The sequence below is a fragment of the Petromyzon marinus genome, chromosome 7 (assembly GCF_048934315.1).
Source record: "Petromyzon marinus isolate PM22_M1 ecotype Great Lakes invasive population chromosome 7, UKy_Petmar_22M1.pri1.0, whole genome shotgun sequence".
NCBI classification, from domain to species: domain Eukaryota; kingdom Metazoa; phylum Chordata; class Hyperoartia; order Petromyzontiformes; family Petromyzontidae; genus Petromyzon; species Petromyzon marinus.
This window is the reverse complement of record NC_133673.1, coordinates 15421445-15447234: the sequence shown is the minus strand read 5'-3', so window position 1 is coordinate 15447234 and position 25790 is coordinate 15421445. Positions and strand designations below refer to the sequence as shown.

The 25790-nt window shown below is 51.6% G+C and overlaps 1 protein-coding gene across 2 annotated transcripts in view; it reads left to right on the top strand.

The window, feature by feature from the left end:
* LOC116940042 (paired box protein Pax-6-like) overlaps window positions 1–25790 on the top strand; it is a 95853-nt gene that overhangs the window by 487 nt on the left and 69576 nt on the right. The window lies entirely within an intron of this gene.

Genomic DNA, 25790 nt, shown 5'->3' with positions numbered 1-25790 from the left:
CAGTCAGCAGCAGCAGTAGCAGCAGCAGTAGCAGCAGTAGTAGCAGCAGTAGCGTGTTCCTTGATTTGATTGTTTGGAACGCGATTTCTGGCCCGGAGATGTTTAGATTTTCGGAGGATTTTTTTTTGTCGGTCCCAGACCTCACACCCCCCCACCCCCACCCACCAACCCGAGTGTTGTTTTAATGTCGGGATCTCTCTGATGTTGTCGTTGTTATTTGTGTTTTTTTTAATCTTCGGGAAGGAAGAGAAAGAGAGAGTTGAGAGTTTGGAGCGATTCCCGATTCCCCGAGCGCACGTTAAAGATGTGATAACTCTGTACGAGCCGTTGTTGTAGTGCTTAATAATGTCATCATTATTAGTAGTATAATTAACCTTATCATTCCACTTGTGTATATTTTCTTAATTTGTGTACGTCTTTATATGCACATTTGTGTTGGCGGTGCTGAGTTTGCGAATGCAAATATTTCGTAACACCGCTGTCTCGTTGGTTCGCTTTCGTTCCACCACCGCGTTCGATGAGCGGGCGCGCGCGGCTACCGATTAATCGTGCAACGCCGGTCGTTATCAATCCGATTAATCGATCAATTAATCAATCGGTCACTCAATAGATGGTCGAAAGCCAAAAATACCCCCAAAAACAAACGCCGTGCCCGTGGCAATGGTGATGATAGTAATTGAAGAGGAGTTGTCGACAGAGACGCGCATTTGCTGCTGCTGCCGCTTGCTGGCTCGCTGCCTGTTCGTCCGTGGGATTGACAGCGGGATTGTGGGAGGGAGATTGTAAGAAGGGAGAGCTGGAGAGAGAGCGCGCGCGGAAGCGACGTAACGAGAGAGAGAGATGGTGCAGGAGATGGCGCAGGGGGAAAGCGAGATGGACTGAGAGTGCAGGAGGGAGAGTTGACGAGAAAGTGTCGCGGAGAGAGATCGCAGGAGAAGAGAGTGAGAGAGCGCCGGGGGGTTTAGGGAGCTGCGCATGGAACTCTCTCGCGCAGCGGCGGTCAGAGCATCGGGCGGGCTGTCATCATCACCCAGCAGTGGATAGACACTGCCGGGTGAAGGAGGCCTCGCTCCCTCCCTCGCGCAGGCCGCGGGTCGGTCGCGAGGGTTGAGAGGGAGCGAGCGTCCAGGACCCGGTTCAGGTGCCAACTCGTCCCCCATGAGTTCATAGGGCAGCGCGCTAATCACTGCGCCACCGCTCCGCTCACTCGCGTGCAAAGACCAAGATCCGTCACCCCGCCGTCTATGCTTTACATAGACTGTTGGGGCAAGTGCCGTGAGTGAGAGGCACATATGAAGGCCGGGATGGCACACGAGGGGGTGAGTGGCCAGAATAACGCCCGGCCGCCTTTGTCTCCCCCAGTGGCGATGTTTACTACACACCGCACCAGGTACTCATTTGAGGCTGAGTCGACCTAGGGGAGGCACAGGACCGGTTCAGATAATCGCTATCACTGGTGTTGGCCGTGAGCGGGAATCGAACCCGTGTCGCCCGGTTCGTAGCGCAGCGCGCTAACCGCTACACCACCGATCCCCACATACACACAATTATATACACACTCACACGCACAATCACGGACACTCTCTCGCCTTAACACATACACGCAGACACACGTAGACAAAGGCAAAGATAGCCCCCGTATAGCCTCAACAGACTGTTGGGGAAAGTGCTGTCGGCGAGCATAGGCGTGAGTCGCGCGCAGTCACGCAATTAAACGCGCGCCGTTCATGCGAGGCTCAACGTTGACGGGGAGGACAGAGGAGGAGGACGAGGATCGAACCCTGAGTCCCACTCCAACCCTAGCCCCAAACCCTGAACCCCAAATCATAAACCCGAACCCTTCATCCTATCCCCGAAATCTAACCTATCCTCTAACTCTAACCTATGGCCCGTAACCCCGTAAATTATAACTCGCGACTCGTAACCCGTAACACCCTAAAACCTGAATGATAATTTTTACTTCAGCCCATAGGTCGGAGCTTAAACCGAACCCAAAGCCCCATAACAACTCGAACCTATAACCCATAACGCGTAACCCTAACCTACCATTAACCCTGACACATTACCTGAACATATAGCCCGGAACCTATAATTCTGACTCAGGCCTATGTCCTGTAAACGAAACCTACAGCAAAACCCATTACCGCTCACCGAACCCAAACCCAACACTCTAACCGTACCCCTTAAATCCACAGCCTCTGTGACTATTACACAGAACCCCTAAACCTATAACGCCGACCCTGAACCCGTGTCCAAGGGGGTTCCACGCGGTAGTGGTCGAACTCAGTTCGACTCCGGGTAAAGTTGAACCAGTTCAGTCGATGTGAAAACACTCGCGCGCGCACATACATGCAAAGGTCCCCCGTATAGCCTTTAACGTACTGTTGCGGCAAGTGCGGATAGCGTGAACACCTATGAAGGCCGACACGGCACACGAGGGGGTGTCGTGGCTAGTACCACGCTCGGCCGCCTTTGTCTCCCTAGTGCCGATGTAGTACACGTCGCACCAGGTACTCATTTGAGATCGAGTAGACCGAGGGAAAGCCGTGAGCGGGAATCGTGCATGCAGACACACACGCGCATACACACAAATACATAAACATATATACAGTACATACACAAATACCCCCCGTATAGCCTTTAACAGACTGTTGGGGAAAGTGCTTTTTGTTATAACCCATTAAGGCGGGCACGGCACACGATTGGGTGGTGTGGCTAGTCCCGCACCCGACCGCCTTTGTCTCCCCAGCGGTGATTTTTTTTTTTACACCGCAGCATGTACTCATTTAAGTACATACAAGTACATAATACACAGATGCAGACGTATCAACACGTACATATACATAGGCATAAGCAAATAGACGCACCCGCATTAAAAAAACGCACGTTTATGCGCGGGTGCTCGTACGCACATTTATAAACACACACAAAAACAAATATCCCCCGTATAGCCTCAACAGACTGTCGGGGCAAGTGCACACGAAGGGGATGGGGTGGCGGGCACCACGCCCGGCCACCTTTGTCTCCCCAGTGGTGATGTTTAACACACCGCAACAGGTCCTCATTTAAGGCTGAGTCGACCTACGGGGTAGGCCTAGAACCGGTTAAAATATTCGTCATCGATATCGGGTCGTGAGAGGGAATCCAACTTCGGTTTGCTGGGTTCGTGGCGATATACCCCCCCACTTGTATGCATAAACAAAGATCCCCCATATAGCCTTAACAGACTATAGGGGCAAGTGCTGTTAGCGAGCACCTATGAAGGCCGGAACGGTAAACGAGGGGGTGGGTGGCCAGCACCACGCCCGACCGCCTTTGTCTCCCCAATGACAATGTTTACACACCGCACCAGGTACTCATTTGAGGCTGAGTCGACCTAGGGGAGGCCCAGGACCGGTTCAGAAAATCGTCACTGTTGGTGGCCGTGAGCCGGAATCGAACCCGGGTCGCCGGGTTGATAGCGCAGCGCGCTAACCGCAACACCACCGCTCCCCACGTGCACGCACACACAGACACACACACGGTGGTGTCTATATGATTGCGAGACAGTCAGGCAGACAATGTCTCAATCACATTATCTCTGTCTCTCTACATACATAAGGAAAGTATTTCTGACAAAACCCAACGGCCACGTGGGCTATCCGTGAGCGATTCATATCAGCAGCGTCGATTCGGTTGCGAACAAAAAACAACTTTGGGATCGGTTTCGACACGCGGTGTCTCATCAGCGGCAGATCAATGCTGGTGAACTTGCCAGATGGTCGAAGGCATGATGAGTCCTGTGTCCCACGCAAGACTGCGAGATAGACAGCACGGGATACTCACTCCGAGTCCTTGAGGAGTATATACTCAGCACGAGCGATGACATGACCGGCGAAGTTAAGCAACAATAACAAAAACCGCAACAAGTTGCTGATGCCCCACATCACGGGCAATTCATGTCAATGATAACAGCCCCGCTATGCGTGTACAGTTTGTTGAACTTCTTTCGCACCGTACGTAGCCGACCGCGCTAACTGTGAGCGTGCCCGCTTTTCGCGTTGCCCGTTGTGCAAGTGGCGGTCTCGAGTTCACGACGACTCGAGATTGGCGTCGTTCGTACTGCGACGAACGACGACACCGACACGAACGACGACACCGACACAACACCGACACGACACGAACGACGACACCAACACGAACGACGACACCGACACAACACGAACGAAGACACCGACACAACACCGACACGACACGAACGAAGACACCGACACGAACGACGACACCGACACGACCCTGCCGTGCCCTGACCATCGATTCAGCTAGTCTCTCCGCACTCGGCAAGGCAACAAGTCGCCCCTCTCTCGAAACCTCATCGCTTGCCGCTGGCAATTAACCACTGCTCGTAACGGCCTGTCGAGGAGCGTCTAAAGCAAGCGCCGTTTCACAAATGCAAAATGAGATACGTACAGATACTCAATACACCTCATCACCATTATTATCGCAAGAAGAGCGCACCAGAGTTGCGCCCACATCTACGTCTCTATCTAAGGAACGAAACGGGTGGACTTTCTCCACAAATCTGGCTGTCGCCTGATGAAACTGGTTGTAATTACTGGCGAAACGTGGCACCCGCACTGTAAATGTTTCTGGCTTGGCTCTCCCACAAACCGGTGTCGTGTAACTGGTGACGAATTGGCACGTTCGGCTTACGTGACAAACCCCTTACTAATTGGCTGTGGTCGGGTGGTGGCGGGTTTAACGACACAGCATTTATATATTGACGCGATCTAACCCCAAAAAAAACTTCTGTATTATGGATCATTCTCGCCATTGTCATGTGTCCTAACGCTCATTGGTCGGCTGAAAGCATCTTAATATCTAGAGGGCTGCTGAGCTCGGGAAATTGATGGTAGCGCCAGAGTGACTGCATTCTCTCGCTCGTGTCCAATGCAAGGGTTCGCGTGAAACGACGTCGCGATTAAAAAAAAAAAACAACTCGCGGATATTAATATATCCTGGAGAAATTATTATTATTATTATCATCATCATCATCACCAATCATCATCATCTTGTATCAATTATCGGACGTCGAGCCTCACACGAATATTAAACAAGTCACGGAGCGCCAAAGGAATTGAGACGCAGCGTTGAACAGAACTGCGCACGTGAATTTAGAATCACAATACGCCCGATGTATATGGGTCTCTGTGCGAGTCCATGGTCTCTGTGCGAGTCTATGGGTCTCTGTGCGAGTCTATGGGTCTCTGTGCGAGTCCATGGTCTCTGTCCGAGTCTATGGGTCTCTGTGCGAGTCTATGGGTCTCTGTGTGAGTCTGTGGGTCTCTGTGCGAGTCTATGGGTCTCTGTGTGAGTCTGTGGGTCTCTGTACGAGTCTATGGGTCTCTGTGCGAGTCTATGGGTCTCTGTGCGAGTCTATGGGTCTCTGTGCGAGTCTATGGGTCTCTGTGCGAGTCTATGGGTCTCTGTGCGAGTCTATGGGTCTCTGTGCGAGTCTATGGGTCTCTGTGCGAGTCCATGGTCTCTGTGCGAGTCCATGGTCTCTGTGCGAGTCTATGGGTCTCTGTGCGAGTATATGGGTCTCTGTGCGAGTCTATGGGTCTCTGTGCGAGTCTATGGGTCTCTGTGCGAGTCTATGGGTCTCTGTGCGAGTCTATGGGTCTCTGTGTGAGTCTATGGGTCTCTGTGTGAGTCTATGTGCCTCTGTGCGAGTCTATGAGTGTCTGTGCGAGTCTATGGGTCTCTGTGCGAGTCCATGGTCTCTGTGCGAGTCTATGGGTCTCTGTGTGAGTCTATGGGTCTCTGTGTGAGTCTATGTGTCTCTGTGCGAGTCTATGAGTCTCTGTGCGAGTCCATGGTCTCTGTGTGAGTCTATGGGTCTCTCTGCGAGTCTACGGGTCTATGTGCGAGTCTACAGGCCTCTGTGCGAGTCTATGAGGCTCCGTGCGAGTCTATGGGTCTCTGTGCGAGTCTATGCGTCTCTGTGCGAGTCTATGGGTCTCTGTGTGAGTCTATGGGTCTCTGTGCGAGTCTATGGATCTCTGTGCGAGTCTATGGGTCGCTGTCGAGTCTTTGGGTGTTTAAATATAAGTGAATTCAAAGTTATATTGCTGTCCGATGTATCATCAACAAACACGGAAACAAATACCGGACCATAAGACGCACTTTGTTACCCGTATTTTAAAAGAAGCGAAAGTTCCGGAGTGCGTCTTACAATCCGGTCGTGCGTGCGCAACACCGCGTTGAGCGGTGGTGCAGCGGTTAGCGCGCTACGCTCCGAACTCGGCGACCCGAGTTCGATTCCCGCTCACGACCACTAACACCGGTGACGATTTTATGAGGCGGTCCTGGACTTATCCTAGGGCGATTCCGCCTCAAATGAGTACCTGTCGCGGTGTGTAAACATCGCCCCCGGGGAGACAACGGCGGACGGGCGTGGTGCTGGCCACCCACCCCCTCGTGTGCCGTGCCGGCCTTCATAGGTGCGCGAACAGTACTTGGCCCCGACAGTGTGCTAAAGTTATACGGGGGATCTTTGTCTTTATTTGTTGTTTGTTCGTGTCTGAGCAAGGGAGCAAGGGAGAATGTGTGAGATGTTTATGTGAGTAGGTGTGTGTGCGAGTATGCGAGTAGAGTGTCTGATTAGGGTGTGTGAGTAGGTGTGTGTTTGTATGTGAGATTAGGTGTGTGTGAGAGGTGTGTGTGTAGGTGTTTGTGTGCGTGAGAGTAGGTGTGTGTGTGAGTAGGGTGTGTGAGTAGGGTGTGTGAGTAGGTGTTTGTGTGTGTATGTGTGTGTATGAGTAGGGTGTGTGAGTAGGTGTGTATGAGTAGGTGTTTGTGTGTGTGAGTAGGGTGTGTGAGTGTGTGAGTAGGGTGTGTGAGTTGGTGTTTGTGTGTGTATGTGTGTGTGTGAGTAGGGTGTGTGAGTAGGTGTTTGTGTGTGTGTAGGGTGTGTGTGTAGGGTGTGTGTAGGGTGTGTGAGTAGGTGTTTGTGTGTGTGAGTAGGGTGTGTGAGTAGGGTGTGTGAGTAGGTGTTTGTGTGTGTGAGTAGGGTGTGTGAGTAGGGTGTGTGAGTAGGGTGTGTGAGTAGGGTGTGTGAGTAGGGTGTGTGAGTAGGGTGTGTGAGTGTGAGTAGGGTGTGTAAGTAGGGTGTGTGAGTAGTTATCTTTATGCGTGTGTGTGTTGACCGGGGCACAACCTTGGGGCGGGGGGGGGGGTGCGTCTTACTATCCGGAGCTTCTCATTACTCCGGATGATTGGGGGGTGCCCAGTTTGTTGGGGAGTGTTCGGCTGTTTGGCCAAAACGAAATGAGGACCCCTGCCCTGGGAATTTTGACCGTAAACATCGTCAAGAGGGCTTGGAGTGCAGAGTGATGCGCGTGTCACCACACAGGCTGATCATCTCAAGGGTTCCTAGCCCCCCCCCCCCTTCCACTCCCAGGTCTACTCGGCATCAAACGAGTACCTGGTGCTGCTGCTGTGTGTAGACATCGCCACTCGGGAGACAAAGGCGGCCCGGGCGGGGTGCTGCCCACCCACCTCCTCGTGTTCCACAGTGCCGGATTTCGGAGATGCTACTCGCTAACAGCACTTGCCCCAACAGGCTATACGGGGGTGGGATCTTTGTCTTTGTAAGCTGAGGAGCGGTGGCGTAGTGGTTAGCGCGCTGCGCGACGAACCCCGTAGCCACCCGAGTTCGATTCCCGCTCACGGCCACCAACACCAGTGACGATTTTCTGAACCGGTGCCGGCCCTCTCCTAGGTCGACTCAGCCTAAAATGAGTATCTGGCGGCGCCCCGTGAGGAACACCAGCACTGGGGAGACAAAGGCGGCCGCGCGTAACGTGACGGGGTACCTGGCAGCATCCCATCCCAGTCCCGACCTTCACAGGGCGCTCTCAAACAGTACTCGCCCAGCAGACTGCTAAAGTTCATCCGGGGGATCTTTGTCTTTGTCACACGTACATAATACAGGATGTCTATATATGTATAAAATATATATATTTTTAAAAACCCACCGTATGAATGCGTGCATACGATGGCGATCGTGACTGAGTGATGCAAATTCTCACGCGGTCTCCCAGAATGTGCGAGGACGAATTTGTAACCGAGCGAAAGTTGGAACATTCTAACGGTTGTCCCCACGACTTAAACTCAAATCCCGGCGGCTCCGGGGTCAGGGCCCAAAGTTCCCCGATGAGCAACGGTTTGCCCACTGCGTACGGTGCGAAAGAAGCTCTACATACGTACAACACACGCAACAAATACAAAGGTCTCCCGTATAGCCTGTTAACAGACTGTTGGGGCAAGTGCTGTTAGCGAGCACCTATGAAGGCCGGCACGCCACCCGAGGGGGTGGGTGGCCAGCACCACGCCCGGGGCCTTTGTCTTGAGGCTGAGTCGACCTAGAGGAGGCCCAGGACCGGTTCAAATAATCATCACTGGTGTTGGCCGTGAGCGGAATGGAACTCGGGTCGCCAGGTTCGTAGCGCAGCGCGCTAAGCGCTACACTACCGCTCCCCATACAACGCACATCATACAACACACATCAAACATGCAACATATGTCGCGCGTACAAGTTTCGTGATGCTGCTCCGAACGTTCGTGTCTGATACCGTGTGCGTTTAGCCCATAGGGAGGCGGTTGATGCCCGCGAGGAGTTACTGATACATATATATGTACGCTTACATGTACAATTACGTTTTCTACATTTATATATGTATATGTATGTGTGTATTTATAACTTTTAACACGTAGGCTTCCGCGACCAATATCATCCATAATAGAGGTTACTTTGTGTTAGATCGCGTAAATATATAAATGTGTCGTTAAACCCGCCACCACCCGACACAGCCAACTAGTAAGGGTTTGTCACGTCAACAAAACGTGCCAAATCGTTACTAGTACACCACGTCAGTGTGTTGGAGAGTAAACCCACAACATTTACAATTCGAGTACGACGTTTCGCGAGTAATTACAACCAGCATCGTCAGGCGAGAGACAGATTTTGTGGTGAAATCCTCCGGGTTTCACGACACAATTAGATTTACGCGATTTCACCCAAAGCAAAACCTGTATTTATATTTATCACTTTGTATGGCATTATACAGAGATAAAAATGCTCCTGTGACGAAATTTGAATTAATTCAAGGTGAACGCGATGTTTGACCCATGCGGTGAATATACAACTTTCAATCACGTTTAGCTGTTACGTCTCCTTGTATCGCATCGATTACAAATGTACACATCGGCATGGTCATTTAGACCGCTTGCTCAATCCACTGCTAGATGTGAAGGCATCCGCGCAGCGCGCCGATTATGGGGTGGGGGGGGGGGGTGGTTTATTTGACCATACTTCACCACCACTGAAGGTGTGAGTTCACCATCGCCGGGAGTCGAACTGTGGTCGCAAGCGGCTGGTCGTGGCGTGCTAACCACAGGGCCACCGCTCAGTTCGCTAAATGTACAATATAATGTACAATATAATGTACAATATAATGCACAATATAATGTACAATATAATGTACAATATAATGTACAATATAATGCACAATATAATTTAAATCGGAAATGTGCACTTGAGTTCAGATCCTAACTCCTGCATATTTATTTTTTATTCGCGATGAGACTTGCGTCGTTACTAAAATGCATTTAAACGAAGGTCACTCATTCTTTTCCCCTATGCCCAGTGTACGTGTAAACTAGTCTTGTGTACATTTGCACTACGCATACACGTTACCGTGTGTGTGCGTATACGATGTTGTGCGTGTGCGTATGTACGCGTGTATGTATATGTGGAGCGGTAGTGTAGGGATCCTCATTTGAGGCTGCGTCGACCTAGGGGAGTCTCAGGACCGGTTCAGATAATCGTCACTGGTGTTGGCCATGAGCGGGAATCGAACTCGGGTGGCCGGGTTCGTAGTAGCGCAGCGTGGCGCTAACCGCTACGCTACCGTGACACACACCATGGACCACCACTCCGTGCTGTCGTTACCAACAACACTGCGTGGCGTTCACATCTCCACGGCGTCTGTGCCAGGCTGGGTGCACCTGGAGACCTCGTGAAGAGTGTCGAACGCTCGCCGGCGGGAGATCACGGGACAGACCGACGTGCAAATGGAACTTCACCACCACCACCAGCGCCACCACAACCACCACCACAACAACAACAATTACCATCACAACCATTCAACTATTCGGACCAATGGAATGAAGTTCTGTGCGGAGGCGACGCAGTAGTTTATAGGTAACGCATTACAGACGGTGCGCTTTGTCATTACTTTTAAAAACAAAACACAACACAAAGACCTGCCCCCCCCAACTCCACTCCCACCCTTCCCCCCCTCCCCCCCTCTCATAATAGGCTGCTTCATCTGCATGTGAAAGGCGCTCTTTTCGGAGCGCTCCTCGCCGCTTTCGGTGCTGATGATGCCCGGGAGAGAGAAACCCCGGGCGAGCGCGCGCGGGCATCGTAAAAGTTTCGGCGATAAATAAATAAATGGCCTGCAGAGGAACGAGAGACGGAGAGACGGCAGATACGAGACAGAGAGACCGAGAGACTTGGAACAAGGACGTGCACCGCGTGGAGCTGAACATGCAGGGTGTGTCCGGTACAGAAAGAGATACGCGCGCGGAGAGACTCACAGAGAGACGCGCGCACAGAGCCACGCAGAGAGACACGCGTCGAGAGAAATGTAGAGATGCATGCAGAGAGACGCGCAGGGAGAGATGTAGAGACACGAGGGGAGACACGCAGGGATCAGACAGATGTGGCTAGATAGCTCGACCAACTGGGACACGCTGATAGACAGACACAGAGACGCACACTAGCGCAGAGACGCACCAAACATGCAGACACGCTACAGGCGGACACTCAGATAGACGGACAAGACGTACATCACAAGGACGGACAGGACGATGAGAATATGCAGACACGCAGACCGACAGATCGATGGACCGGCAGAGACGGGAAAGGCAAGCACACACACAGAGACCCGCGGACAAACACACACAATCACAAATACACACACACAACGCACATAAAGACACACAATCACAAATACACACACAATCACAAATACACACACACAATCACAAATACACACACACAATCACAAATACACGCACACAACGCACATAGACACGAAGATACTGTAGTGTTGCACTGTTTTGTTTTAACTCAAAATAGTCAACAATGGCGCAGAGACGAACGCTTACACGCGTAAACTCACGTACACACATATACACAAATACAAAGATCCCCCGTATAGCCGGCTCATACTGTTGGGGGCAAGTGCTGTTAGCGAGGAGCTATGTAAGGCCAGCACGGGGGGGGTGGGTGGCCAGCACCACGCCCGGTCCGCCTTTGTGTCCCCAGTGTCAACAGGTACTCATTTGAGGCTGAGTCGACCTAGGGAAGGCTCAGAACCGTTTCAGATAATCGTCACCTGTTTTGGCGGTTGAGCGGGAATCGAACTTGGGTCGTCAGGTTCGATTAGCGGCGCGCTAACCACTGCGCCACCGCTCCCCAGATACTGCACACACAAATATTATTTATGCACAAATACACACGCGCTCACATGCACTGCAAATACCAATACCCGCCATTCGCCACTACGTGACGGTGATGTAACCACTGGGCCTGTGCCAGGATAGGTGCACTTTGAGGCCACGTGAAGTGTCTAATGCTCGCTGACAGGGGGTCTCGGGACAGACCCAGTAGGTTCCAATGGGTTGGCTGACCGAGATGACCGGTAGATGCACCAGCTGTACCCCCTACTGTGCCAATTTGCTTCGTTTTATCCGCACGGCGCTCCGCTCGTTGTTGTGAGCGTCGCTCCTCCGTTGTTGCTGGAGGGCGACTGCCTCCAACTGCCCAGGAGCAGCAGCAGCGTCCTTCACGAGCCTCCTCCGTTAGCGCTATAAATGCACACGCGCACTGCAAATACACACGCACATACACACACGCAGGAATGCGTACACAAGTGCGCGCACACGTATAGATTCACGTACACAAATACAAAGATCCCCCCCCGCCGTGTAGCCTACACAGGCTGTTAGGACAAGTGTTGCTAGCAAGCACCGACGAAGACCCACAGGGCATACGTGGGGACGGATGAAATGTTGAGAGTCGTAGCAAGAGTGGAAACTTGTCGAACGATCCTGGAGCGGGGTGGGTGAAAATCGGTCCGATTATTTTGCTTGTTTTTTTTTTCATTCGTAAAGTAGGCGAATTTAATTCATGCATTCCCCACACTGAACTATTTCACTCGCCTATTGATGCGATTCCCGTGTCGTTCCTTTGATATAATGCATCTCCGCGTTCACTTAATTGATCCGGCTTGGATTGTTGATATAATTAATGAATTCTAACCGTCCACTCGTGAAATCGTTAATAAGAAAATAATGTGTCGATCTATCGCATTTATTGTTTTCAATAGGTGTGATAGCGTGTGTAGTTGATACATGTCGACTCAGTCTCAAATGAGTACCTGTTGCGGTGTGTAAACATCGCCACTGGGGAGACAAAGGCGGCCGGGCATGGTGCTGGCCACCCACCCCCTCGCGTGCCTTGCCATCCTAACAGCACTTGCCCCAACATGCTCGTATGACTATAAGCGGATCTTTAAATGTAATATCTGCGTATACCAGTGTGTGTACGTGTGTATATTAACGTGTTTGTGTTGCGTTGTGTGTATATATACAGTGTGTGTATGTATATTTGTGTATATCCGGTCATATGTATTAGCGGTAGTGCAGCAATTAGCGCGCTGCGCTACGAACCCGGCCACCCGAGTTCGATTCCCGCTCACGGCTAACAGCACGTGCTCCTGCAGTATGTTAAGGCTATAGGGGAGATATTTGTTGTGTCTGTATGTACTCGTGTATGTATGCATGCCGGCCTTCAGATGTCCTCGCTAGGGGCACTTGCCTCAACAGTCCATTCAAGGCTACATGGGGGATCTTTGTCTTGTTATTTATGCCTAGAGACAATTTTGGTAATTTTTTGGTGAGCTCTGCGGTGAAAGTAGGGCGAGGTGCTTGGTGAGAGGTGGTTACGGCCTGGGAAGGCCTTCATCCAGCAGTGGATTGATGATGGCTCATGATGATGATGACATTAACGCGTAACCCTAGCGGCTCAATGTTTTATTATTATTAGTATACACAGGCGACAACTGGAACGTGTGGATGTGACTTGAAGCTTGTATGCGTTGAGAGTTTTAATGGATTTGCTGCAGTCGCTCGTGAGTTGGCTGTTTGTTTGACGCTGTTGTGTTGTGTTGTGTTCGCTGTGGAGGGCCACGTCGTCTGTCACGGGAGCTCACACACGGCGCATCGCAGTCGGAGTTATCCGGGGCTGTGGTCCAGAAAGGCAATAAGACATTGGGGGGTGATTGGGGGGGGGGAACTATCCGTGAGAAAGATATTTAACGAAACCGTCATGGTTCCAAATGTAGAAATAAAATTCGCGATCAGCTGTTATCTTGTAGATACAAGCCTAGGGCGTGTGTCCCTCGGTTGTCTGATACCAGTAGTGAAGCTTGGAAAATTAAAATAAGATACTTTAAAGTCACTTAAATCCTAGGATATGCGTGTGTGTGTGTAGAAGCAAGTAAGAACCGCGAGTTGTATTGAAGTCGCGTGCATTGTAGCGGTTTTAAATTTTAATTCAATTTGAGTTGGTGTGGGGTTTGTATATGGGTGAGGCACGGGTGAGGCATTAGGGAGGTGAGTAGGTGTGTGGGCAAGGGATCGGTGAGGTGGATGGGTGGGTGGGTGAGCGGCTGAGTGGGGTGAGGGGGGGTGAGGCGCTGTGAGTAAGATGTTGGCTGGGTGGAATTAGCGGCCCTGTCAACCGAGACGCGACCTTTCGCTCCGTCTTGTGATGCCTCCACTCACCTACCCCCCACTCCACCCCCTCCCTCCCACCCCCTCCCTCTACCCCTCCCTCTACCCCTCCACCACTCTCACAATCCACAACCGCCCCCCCCCGCGCGCGCTCCTCCTCCTCCACCCCCTCTTCACCCCCGCCCCTTCTGAGTGCGGGGCCATTGAGTCTCAAGGAGTCCCACGCGCCGCGCGTGTGGTGGGGAGCGGTGGCGCAGCGGTTAGCGCACCGAGCTACCGACGCGTCCGCGAGTTCGATTCCCGCTCACGAAACAACGGGCGGCTATTTATAGGCCCGGCTCTCGCTAGCCTCGGGCGTCTCTCTCGCAGCGTTGCTCACACGCCCATACAAAATGTGCACGCACACACCTATAATAATGACGACGGCAATAACAACAATAATCTTGATCATGTAACACGTGACCACGCCACTCGACGCGGCTGTGACAGCGGCCCACGCCGTCCACGCACTCGGTAATGACGGAGATACTCGCGATGGCATCGCGGTGGTGATGATAATGATGATGATGGGTGAGAGGCGTCGATGAGACTGCGTGGATACCACAGAACTCCCCATTACCCCCCCGCCCATCCATCCACCCCATCCTACCCTGGGGGTGCCCAGAGATTGCGATGAGAAACTTCCCCAATCGCCCGTGCGTGAGTATGTGTGAGTGTGCGTGAGTGTGCATGTATGAGTGCGTGAGTGTGAGTGAGCATGCGTGTGTGAGTGCGTGAGTTATGCGTGAGTGTGAGTGAGCATGCGTGTGTGAGTGCGTGAGTGTGAGCATGCGTGTGTGAGTGAGAATGAGTGCGTGAGTTTTGCGTGAGTGTGTGAGTTTTGCGTGAGTGTGAGTGCGAGAGTGAGTGTATATGTGTGTGTGAGTTATGGGGAGCGGTGGTGTAGCGGTTAGCGCGTTGCTCTACGAACCGGGCGACCCGGGTTCGATTCCCACTCAAGGCCAACACCCAGTGACATTTATCTAAACCGGTACTAGGTTCAGTTCAGTTTATTTTTTGGTATAGCCCTGTGAGTCATCCGGCTCTTGAATCGGGTGCAACCACAACAAACAAAAAAAAACGAACAAGAAAAACATCTTAAAGTGACTATGTGACTGTGCAAACAGAAAATCCAGCCTCAAATTAGTACCTGCTCGCGAACAGCACTCGCCCCAACAGTCTGTTGAAGTCTGTCACAGGCTATCTGTGACTGTCTCTGTGCGACTGTGCTGGTCTGCGTGTCCTTACGCTGCATTCCCTTCGCATCTCACGGTTCTGTCGGATTTGTCTCCGTACCTGTCGTTGTGTCTCTGGCGTTGTCCGCGTCTCCCCGTGTCCCCTCTTTCGCGTCTCGGTTCCTATCGTGGCTCCGAGTCCGTCTCTATTCGTCCAGCAGCGCTGCAACGAATTAGTACTAGTTTTGTAATTGAATATCAAAAGACATATCAGTTCAATACCAGATGGTGACTTATCATGGTGGCTATGATGATGGTGATGGTGACTATGATGATGATGGTGACTGACTATGATGATGGTGGTGAATATGATGAGGATGATGGTGACTATGATGATGGTGACTGACTATGATGATGGTGGTGACTATGATGAGGATGATGGTGACTATGATGATGGTGATGGTGACCATAATGATGATGGTGGTGACTATGATGAGGATGATGGTGACTATGATGAGGATGATGGTGACTATAATGAGGATGATGGTGACTATGATGATGGCGATGGTGATTATGATGATGGTGATGGTGACTATGATGATGGTGATGGTGACTATGATGATGGTACCTATAATGAGGATGATGGTGACTATGATGAGGATGATGGTGGCTATGATGAGGATGATGGTGACTATGATGATGGTGATGGGGACTATGATGATGATGATGACTGACTATGATGATGATGATGATGGTGACTATGATGATGGTGACTATGATGATGATGATGGTGACTATGATGATGGTGACTATGATGAGGATGATGGTGACAATGATGAGGATGATGGTGACTATGATGATGGTGACTACGATGATGATGATGGTGACTATGATGATGGTGACTATGATGAGGATGATGGTGACAATGATGAGGATGATGGTGACTATGATGATGGTGACGATGATGATGATGGTGACAATGATGAGGATGATGGTGACTATGATGATGACTGACTATGATGATGATGGTGACTATGATGATGGTGACTATAATGATGGTGACAATGATGAGGATGATGGTAGACTATGATGATGGTGATGGTGACTATGATGATGGTGATGGTGACTATGATGAGGATGATGACTGACTATGATGATGATGATGTGACTATGATGATGATGTGACTATGATGATGGTGACTATGATGATGGTGACTATGATGATGGTGACTATGATGATGGTGACAATGATGAGGATGATGGTAGACTATGATGATGGTGATGGTGACTATGATGATGGTGATGGTGACTATGATGAGGATGATGACTGACTATGATGATGATGATGTGACTATGATGATGATGTGACTATGATGATGATGGTTACTATGATGATGGTGACAATGATGAGGATTATGGTGACTATGATGATGACTATAATGAGGATGATGGTGGCTATGATGATGATGGTACCTATAATGAGGATGATGGTGACTATGATGAGGATGATGGTGGCTATGATGAGGATGATGGTGACTATGATGATGGTGATGGGGACTATGATGATGATGATGACTGACTATGATGATGATGATGGTGACTATGATGATGGTGACTATGATGATGATGATGGTGACTATGATGATGGTGACTATGATGAGGATGATGGTGACAATGATGAGGATGATGGTGACTATGATGATGGTGACGATGATGATGATGGTGACTATGATGAGGATGATGATGATGATGGTGGTGACCATGATGAGGATGATGGTGACTATGAGGATGATGATGATGATGGTGGTGACTATGATGAGGATGATGTTGGTTGTAGTCGTCTGGTGTAGTCGCACACCTGGACCGCCAGTCCCGGGTCTCTCTCCATCAGGTCAACGACAAAAACTTCTTCCAATGGACTCTCAGACCCACGCTCTTAGTGACTGAAGCGATTGCTTTTACCCCCCCCCCCCCCCCACCAAAAGACAACAGGACACCCCCACACATTCTGTTCCCGCCCCCCCAAAGCTCCCCCTCCTCCTCGGCGTGCCGACTCGCGTAAGAAGTCTCCATGCAGCTTCAAACTCCGGACTTGCGAATGTCACGGATTCGACAGCTCAGCTCGGGGTGGGCGGGTGGGTGTGGGGGGGGAATGCTCCTGGTGAGAGGGACACACAGGCCCTCATTCCTGGGTCTCCCTCCTCATCCCGCTCTCCTCATTCCTGAATTCCTGAGGCTTCCTCCACCTCCTCCCTCTCTCTTCATTCTCAAGTCATCCTCATTCCTCTCTCCTCACTCCCGAATCTTTCTGCTCTTCCAAAAAATAAAATATTCTACTTCCTCCTCTTCCTACTCCTCCTCCTCCTCACTCCCATTCGTATTGTGATACCCCCCCCTCCTCCTTCTACTCTTGCCCCTCCTCTTCCTCCTCCTCCTCCTCCCCCTCCCCCCCTCCCCCTCCTCCTCCTCCCCCTCCTCCTCCTACTCCTCCTCATCTCTCAACGTCAGCACCCCTTCCTCCATCCTCACTGTCTAATTATCTCCTCTTTTGTCTGCTCCTTCGTTCCACCTCCTCCATCCACCTTCTCCACCCCCCCCCCGCGCCTCCTCCTATTTTCCTCCCCTCCCTCTCCTCCTCCTCCTCTTCTCTCATTTTTTGGCAGTTACTTTATTTGAAGAAACAAAACCCCATCATGAAGTTCAGGAATAAGTGCAACGAAATGGAATACTTACCACCTGTAGAAGGTCCAATGCCCGAAACGTTTACTTACTGTGTGTGTATATATAGACACACAGACGAATCGGTAGTGTAGTGGTTAGCGCACTGCGGTACTAAATCGGCGACCCGAGGTTGATTCCTGCTCACGGTAAACACCAGCGACAAATGTCTGGACCGGTTATGGGCTTCCCCTAGATCGACTCAGCCTCAAATGAGTACCTGGTGCGGTTTGTAAAAACATCGCCACTGGGGAGACAAAGGCGGTCGGGCGTGGTGTTGTCCACTCACGCCCTCGTGTACCGTGCCGGCCTTCATAGGTGCTCGCTAACAGCACTGCCCCAACAGTCTGTTGAGGCTACACGGGGGATCTTTGTCTTTGTATATTGACACCACTGCTATGGAGCAGGCTTGATTAAGGATTCCGTGCGTGTTTATTTGTGCACCACTGTCTACGCAACTTCCTTGACTTAAGAAAAAAGTTACTTTAGAAAAGTGAAGACAGTTAAAGTGAGACTTGAGCCAAGATGCCAGACTCGGCCACGCGCGCGTGTGTTTGTGGTGAGCGGGCCGAGCTACGAACCCGGCGACCCGAGTTCGATTCCCGCTCACGGCCAACACCGGGAAGGCCTGGGACTGGTGCGGTGTGTAGTAAACATCGCCACTGGGGAGACAAAGGCGGCCGAACGTGGTGTTAGAAACCCACTCCCTCGTGTGCCGTGCCGGCCTTCATATGTGCTCACTAACAGCACTTGCCCCTACAGTCTGTTAAGGCTATATGGGGGATCTTTGTCTTTGTCTTTGTGAGTATGTGTGTGTATGTGTGAGTAGGTATGTATGTGTGTGAGAGTAGGTGTGTGTGTGAGTACGTGTGTGTGTATGAGTAGGTGTGTGTGTGTGAGTATTACCATCATTTGGGGAAAAACTGTGATCCAATCTCCGACCCCCAGGAACAGGTTTGCAGATTTGCTGAGCATTTCTGTGAGGTCCTGGGGGAGGGAAAATCCCTCAGCCAGGAAAACATCGTGGCACAAAGTGAGGATGACCCTACTGAGGCTGCGGTACCTCAAATATTGGAAGAAGTCACCCCCTGTGAGTGGCTGGCTGAAGTACCATTTGTTGAGGAAGTACTGAAGGTGATCCGGAGTCTGAGACCAGGAAAGGCAGCGGGCAGAGATGATCTCCCAAGCGAAATGCTGAGGGAGGGTGGCGTTTGTGCACGGACTGTCCTATATGACATCATGACAACAGTCTGGACCACTGGACGGGTTCCGCAGGATTGGAAGGATGCCCTGGTGGTCCCCCTCTTTAAGAAGGGGGACCGCACAGACTGTAACAACTACAGGGGCATCTCACTCCTCAGTGTGCCGGGAAAGGTCTTGGCAAGGATTATTCAACATCGCCTCGCCAGGCACGCTGAGGAGAGGCTTGCGGAGCCCCAATGCGGTTTCAGGAAAGGGCGGTCCTGCACAGATGCCATATTTTCTGTCCGTCTGCTACAGCAGAGGTGTAGGGAATTCCAGCAAGACCTACATCTCTGCTTTATTGACCTGGTCAAGGCCTATGATACCATCAGTAGGCGTGGGCTCTGGGTTGTTCTTCGTGCTTTTGGAGTACCTGACCCTCTGCTCACGATCATTAAGGACCTTCATGATGGTGAGCGGGCCCGGGTAAAACTACGTGGCCGGGAGTCAGAGCCATTCCCGGTACACCTTGGGGTGTGACAGGGATGTCCTCTGGCTCCCACATTATTTAACATCTATTTTGACCACGTAGTTCGTGAAGCCTTCAATAGCTGTACCGGGGGAATCTCCATTTGGTACAGATATAATTGGAGGCTGATCGATGCCCGGGTGCGGTCAAGGGATGGCTCCCTATTGCTCAACCACGTTATGTATGCTGATGATTTGGTAATAGCTTCTCATTCAGAGGAGGAGTTGGAGACGCTGCTGCTGAGACTGGAGCGTGGCACTAAAAGATGGGGCCTTACCAATCATCCCCACCAAAACTAAGCACCTGCCTGGGTATTTTGTACCATCAGACACTCCACCCCCACAACTCCCAATCGGTGATGGGGCAGTTGTGGAGAGAGTGGAGAGTTTCCCATACCTGGGCAGTGTGCTTATGACCGGCTCCAGTTTAACAGCAGAGGTCTCACTCCGAATCAGTCGAGCGGCAATATCTTTTCATCGATTGCGTAACGCTGTTTGGAAGCTACCTGGTCTGTCGCTCCGCACTAAGCTTCAGGTCTTCTCGGCCACGGACATTCCCTCCCTTCTCTACGCTTGCGAAACGTGGACCCCCTTAATGGAGCATCTTCGCCGGTTGGAAACATTTAGGCTGGCCTGCCTACGTTCCATTCTGGGTTTAACCAGGCTGGATTGTGTGAGGAGCTCACAAATCCTTGAAAGATCTGGGCAAGGTCCCATCGGTGAGCTCCTCCGGCAGGCAAGGCTGCGTTGGCTGGGTCATGTATCCCGCATGCCCAGCCACCGCATGCCGAAACAGCTTTTGTTCGGCCGGATCGAGGGGGCTAAACGCGCGCGGCACGGGCTAGAGAAGAGATGGAGTGATGTGGTACAGGAGGACGTGGAGCTGAGTAGACTTGCCGATGACTGGTACTAGCGGTGTCAAGATCGGCCTCTGTGGAGGAGGCTCTTGAAGGATGCTACTAGGCAGTTGGAGGCAGCCGCCCTCCGACAACAACGGAGGGCGGAGGAGCGACGCTCACAACAACGAGCGGAGCGCCGGGTGGCTAAAGCACAGCAGGTTGGCACAGTAGGGGGCACAGGTGGTGCATCAGCCAGTCATCTCAGTCAATCGACCCGTGGCACCTGGGTCTGCCCCGTGACCTCCTGCCCGCGGGCGTTCGACACTTCACGTGGCCTCAAGGTGCACATGGCCTGGCACAAGCGTCGTGGTGACGTCACCGCCACTTAGTGGCGAATGGCGGTTGTTGTTGTTGTTGTGTGTGAGTAGGTGTGTGTGTGTGAGTAGGTGTGTGTGTGAGTATGGGTGTAGGTGTGTGTGTGTGTGAGTAGGCGTGTGTGTGTGAGTATGCGAGGAGGTGTGCATGAGTGTGCATGTGTAAATCTCTACGCGCGGCCCGAGGGAGGTATTAGGTGGAGATTATCTGAGCCTCATTAGGAATAGCTGAGGATTAGCACTCTCATTCACTGGGTGCCTGCGTCTCCCCACACTCTCCCCACACTTTCCCCACACTCTCCCCCCACTCTCCCCACACTCTCTCCTCACTCTCCCCACACTCTCCCCTCACTCTCCCCACACTCTCCCCACACTCTCCCCACACTCTCCCCTCACTCTCCCCTCACTCTCCCCACACTCTCCCCACACTCTCCCCTCACTCTCCCCACACTCTCCCTTCACTCTCCCCACACTCTCCCCACACTCTCCCCACACTCTCCCCACACTCTCCCCTCACTCTCCCCACACTCTCCCCCCACTCTCCCCACACTCTCCCCCCACTCTCCCCACACTCTCCCCACACTCTCCCCTCACTCTCCCCACACTCTCCCCACACTCTCCCCACACTCTCCCCACACTCTCCCCTCACTCTCCCCTCACTCTCGCTCTGTCGCGCCTCTCATTCTGTGTTTAGGGTTTGTTGTTCTTTCCTCCCGCACCTCCCATTAGCAACGTTTGGCTACGTACGTTCTCTCTCTCATTCTCTCTCCCATGCTCTCATTCTCTCTCTCGTTCACTCTCTCATTCTCTCTCCCATGCTCTCATTCTCTCCCTCGTTCACTCCCTCATTCTCTCTCCCATGCTCTCATTCTCTCTCTCGTTCACTCTCTCATTCTCTCTCCCATGCTCTCAATTTCTCTCGTTCACTCTCTCATTCTCTCTCCCATGCTCTCATTCTCTCTCTCGTTTTCTCTTTCATTCTCTCTCCCTTGCTCTCATTCTCTCTCTCGTTCACTCCCTCATTCTCTTTCCCATGCTCTCATTATCTCTCTCGTTCACTCTCTCATTCTCTCTCCCATGCTCTCATTCTCTCGTTCACTCTCTCATTCTCTCTCCCATGTTCTCATTCTCTCTTTCGTTCAATCTCTCATTCTCTCTCCCATGCTCTCATTCTCTCTCTCGTTCACTCTCTCATTCTCTCTCTCGTTCACTCTGTCATTCTCTTTCCCATGTTCTCATTCTCTCTCTCGTTCCCTCTCTCCTTCCCTCTCTCATTCCTTCTCCCCTCCCTTTTTTTCCAATGATTACAGGTAATGTTTATTACGTTGCTATTTTAACACTGCGGTTCCCATTCACTGCCGGTTGCATGTTCGATCGACCTTTTGAACACTTCCGCGGACCCATTCCAGAATATTTTAAACTGTAAATAGCTTTAAGCAACCAGCAAATCGTTTTCCCCTGATCCTTAACCTGAAAATCAAGTTGAGTGCTGGGGTATTGCTCCCGAAGTTTCACGTGAAACTCCGTATCGGCAATTCAGTTCGATCCTCCACACATTTTGCACCGCTTTTAATCGACGCACGCCCAGTGTCAATTGTCGCATTCAGCAAAGGTAACTTTAAACCAGACGTCTAAATAATTACCGTTTCGTTCCCTCTTTGTTTTCGTTCCCTCTCTCGGTCCTTCTCCCCTTCCCTCTCTCGTCCCCTCTCCTTGGGACGTCTCCGATGTAAAAATAAAAAAAACACAGTTGTTTGTAAAATCAATCGGACAAAAACAAACGTGTTATCACCCCGCACTCCTCCAAAACGCCACGATTCTCATCGCGAATAGCCACAAACAAACCCAGCCGTGGCCTTCCGATCCGTGCTCGGCTCGGCGTGATGTCCGACGTTACGCTCCACGTGCTGGGAGCTCCTCTCCGCGGAGCGCAAAAAAAAATAAAAGCCGGGCATGAAGTCGTCCCCCGGCACGTGGGGCGAAACGTCGGACATCGGCGGCAGACACGTGAAAACGAAAACTTGCGCGGTAAACTCGCCGCTAAACAACAACAACCTCTCTTTCCACCTTTCACCACTCGTTCTCTCTCTCTCACTGTCCTCTCTCTCAGGCTTTCCTCTCATTTCCTCTCCCCTGCATCGTCTTTCCTTGCAGGGAGCGCGTCCCGAGTGCCACATTTGTCCGGCGCGCGAGCGGTAATTACACGGAGCATTATAGCGGGGGGGGGGGGGTTGGTGATTGATCGAACGGACCAGCCATGGAGCACGTGGGTATATGGACAGAACAATGTAACGTCAACATCATCATCATCATCACACGTCATCATCTAGCACCACCAGCGACATCAATAACAAGATCAACAGCGACGAGTGTGATTCAAAACAAGTTTGACATGTCAAACAAACATATTCTGTATAGCCACGTCCATCAACAACTCGTCGTCGTGGTCACGAGCAACGGCAATAATAACAGCAGTTTCACCATCATCAGCATCATCAGCATCATCAGCAGCAGCAGCCACTTTGGCATCGTCGTTAATGCGACCACTATCATCATCAGCAGCAGCAGCAGCAACTTTGGCATCGTCGTTAATGCGACCACTATCATCATCAGCAGCAGCGAATTTAATTCCCGCGACTTTTTAAACTCGATAGTTCGTGCGAGGTGGGAGATCATTGAGAGAAAGGGGGTGGGGGGAGTACCGGAGGGAGGTGGGGGGTGGACGTGGGAGGGAGGTGGGGGGTGATGGGGGGGTGATGGGGGGGAGGTGATGGGGGGGTGATGGGGGGTGATGGCGGGGGTTAGGGTTAAAGTTGATGGGATGAGGGGAGGGGTCTAGGACGATCATTAGGGGGAGAAGTGCGGAGCATCATTTAGTAAGGGACGCGTGAAGTAGTGTGTGTGTGGTGTGTGTGTGATGTGTGTATGTGGTGTGTGATGTGTGTGTGTGTGTGGTGTGTGTGTGTGTGTGTGTGTATGTGGTGTGTGTGTGGTGTGTGTGTGGTGTGTGGTGTGTGTGTGGTGTGTATGTGGTGTGTGTGTGTGGTGTGTGTGTGGTGTGTGTATGTGGTGTGTGTATGTGGTGTGTGGTGTGTGTGTGGTGTGTGTATGTGGTGTGTGGTGTGTGTGTAGTGTGTATGTGGTGTGTGTGTGGTGTGTGTGTGTGGTGTGTGTGGTATGTGTATGTGGTGTGTGTGTGGTGTGTGTGTGGTGTGTGTGTGGTGTGTGTATGTGGTGTGTGTATGTGGTGTGTGGTGTGTGTGGTGTGTGTGGTGTGTGTGTGGTGTGTATGTGGTGTGTATGTGGTGTGTGTGTGGTGTGTGTGTGTGTTTGTTGTGTGTATGTGGTGTGTGGTGTATGTGTGTGTGTGGTGTGTGTGTGGTGTGTATGTGGTGTGTGTGTGGTGTGTGTGGTGTGTGTGTGTGGTGTGTGTGGTGTGTATGTGGTGTGTGTGTGGTGTGTGTGTGGTGTGTGTATGTGGTGTGTGTGTGGTGTGTGTGTGGTGTGTGTATGTGGTGTGTGTGTGGTGTGTGTGGGGGGTGTCTGTGTGGTGTGGGAAGTGTGTGTGTATGGTGTGTTTGTTGTGTAGGCCTATGTGGTACTTGTGTAGACGTGTGTGTGTGGTGTGTGTGTAAAGTGTGTATGTAGACGTGTGTGTGGTGTGTGGTGGTGTATGTAGACGTGTGTGTGTGGTGTGTGTGTAGACGTGTGTGTGTGGTGTGTGTGTGGTGGATGTATGTAGACGTGTGTGTGTGTGTGGTGTGTGTGTGTGTGTAAAGTGTGTATGTAGATCTGTGTGTGTGGTGTGTGTGTGGTGGGTGTATGTAGACGTGTGTGTGTGGTGTGTGTGTGGTGTGTGTGTGTGTAGACGTGTGTGTGTGGTGTGTGTGTGTGTGTGTTTGTATTGTGTGTGTTGTGGGTGTGTGTGTGGTGTGTGTGTTTGTATTGTGTGTGTTGTGGGTGTGTGTCGACGTGTGTGTGTGTACACATCACGTGGAAGCACGTGCCTGGGGAGCCCGCGTGTAGTGGTGGTGGGCGCACGATTATCTGAACCGGTCCAGGGCACGATTATCTGAACTTGTCCTGGGCCTCCCCGAGGTCGACTCTACCTCAAATGAGTACCTGGTTCGGTGTGTAGTTAACATCGCCACTGGGGAGACAAAGGCGGCCGGGCGTGGTGCTGGCCACCCACCCCCTCGTTCCTCGTGTGCCGTGCCGGCCTTCGTAGGCGCTACTCGCTGACAGCACTTGCCCCAACAGTCTGTTGAGGCTCTAGGGGGATCTTTGTCTGTGTTTGTGTGCGTGTGCACCCGAGTATAAAGTGACCGTGTGAAGGGGCGCATTGACCAGCCGGTGCAACGCGTGACCACGGCTAGAGCGGGAGAGAGATGTGTGTGGGTCGTGGCTATGAGTGGGTCCGGTCTGTGATTATAGACTGGACTGTGATTGTGACCCAGTTGATGGTGGGGCTGGCTCTGGGGTCGGTCTTTGAGACGCCACGCGAATCAATGCGTCTGCGAGGAATGCCTTGGCTCAAGCTAATCTTACACTAAACTACGTTTTTTTTACCATGTAAGAGCTATATTTTTTTTTTAAGTGACGTGGCTATTAAAAATGATAGCGCAACGAAGTGGGTTCATCACCGTGTGGAAATATATAGCAGCCAAATACTCGAAGCGCGTGATGTTGATTCTAAATGTTGGGGCGGGGGGTGACCAGAGCACCCCGAGAAAAATCCACGCGACCACGTGGCGAGAGACTTTTGACTTTTAAACAACTTTTATTGCCGCCGGCAGCAACAGCACTAGAGGCGATTTCGATATGAAACACGCAAAGTCACCAGCAACACAAATGAAAATAAACGTTACAAATCTACGCGCTGTGGCACTAAAAGCACCGCGCACAACACGAAATAAAAGTCACGTGGTGGTGGTGGTCATCGCGCACGCCACGGTGACGAGCGAGCGCTTCAGAAGGTGAACACGTGGGGTGGTGCCGTCCACGCTGGTACAGAGAGGGGCTTGTCCGGCTCCCCAGCGTTCGAAGAAGACGCGCTGCACATCACCGACATGTCTGTGGTAGCGACA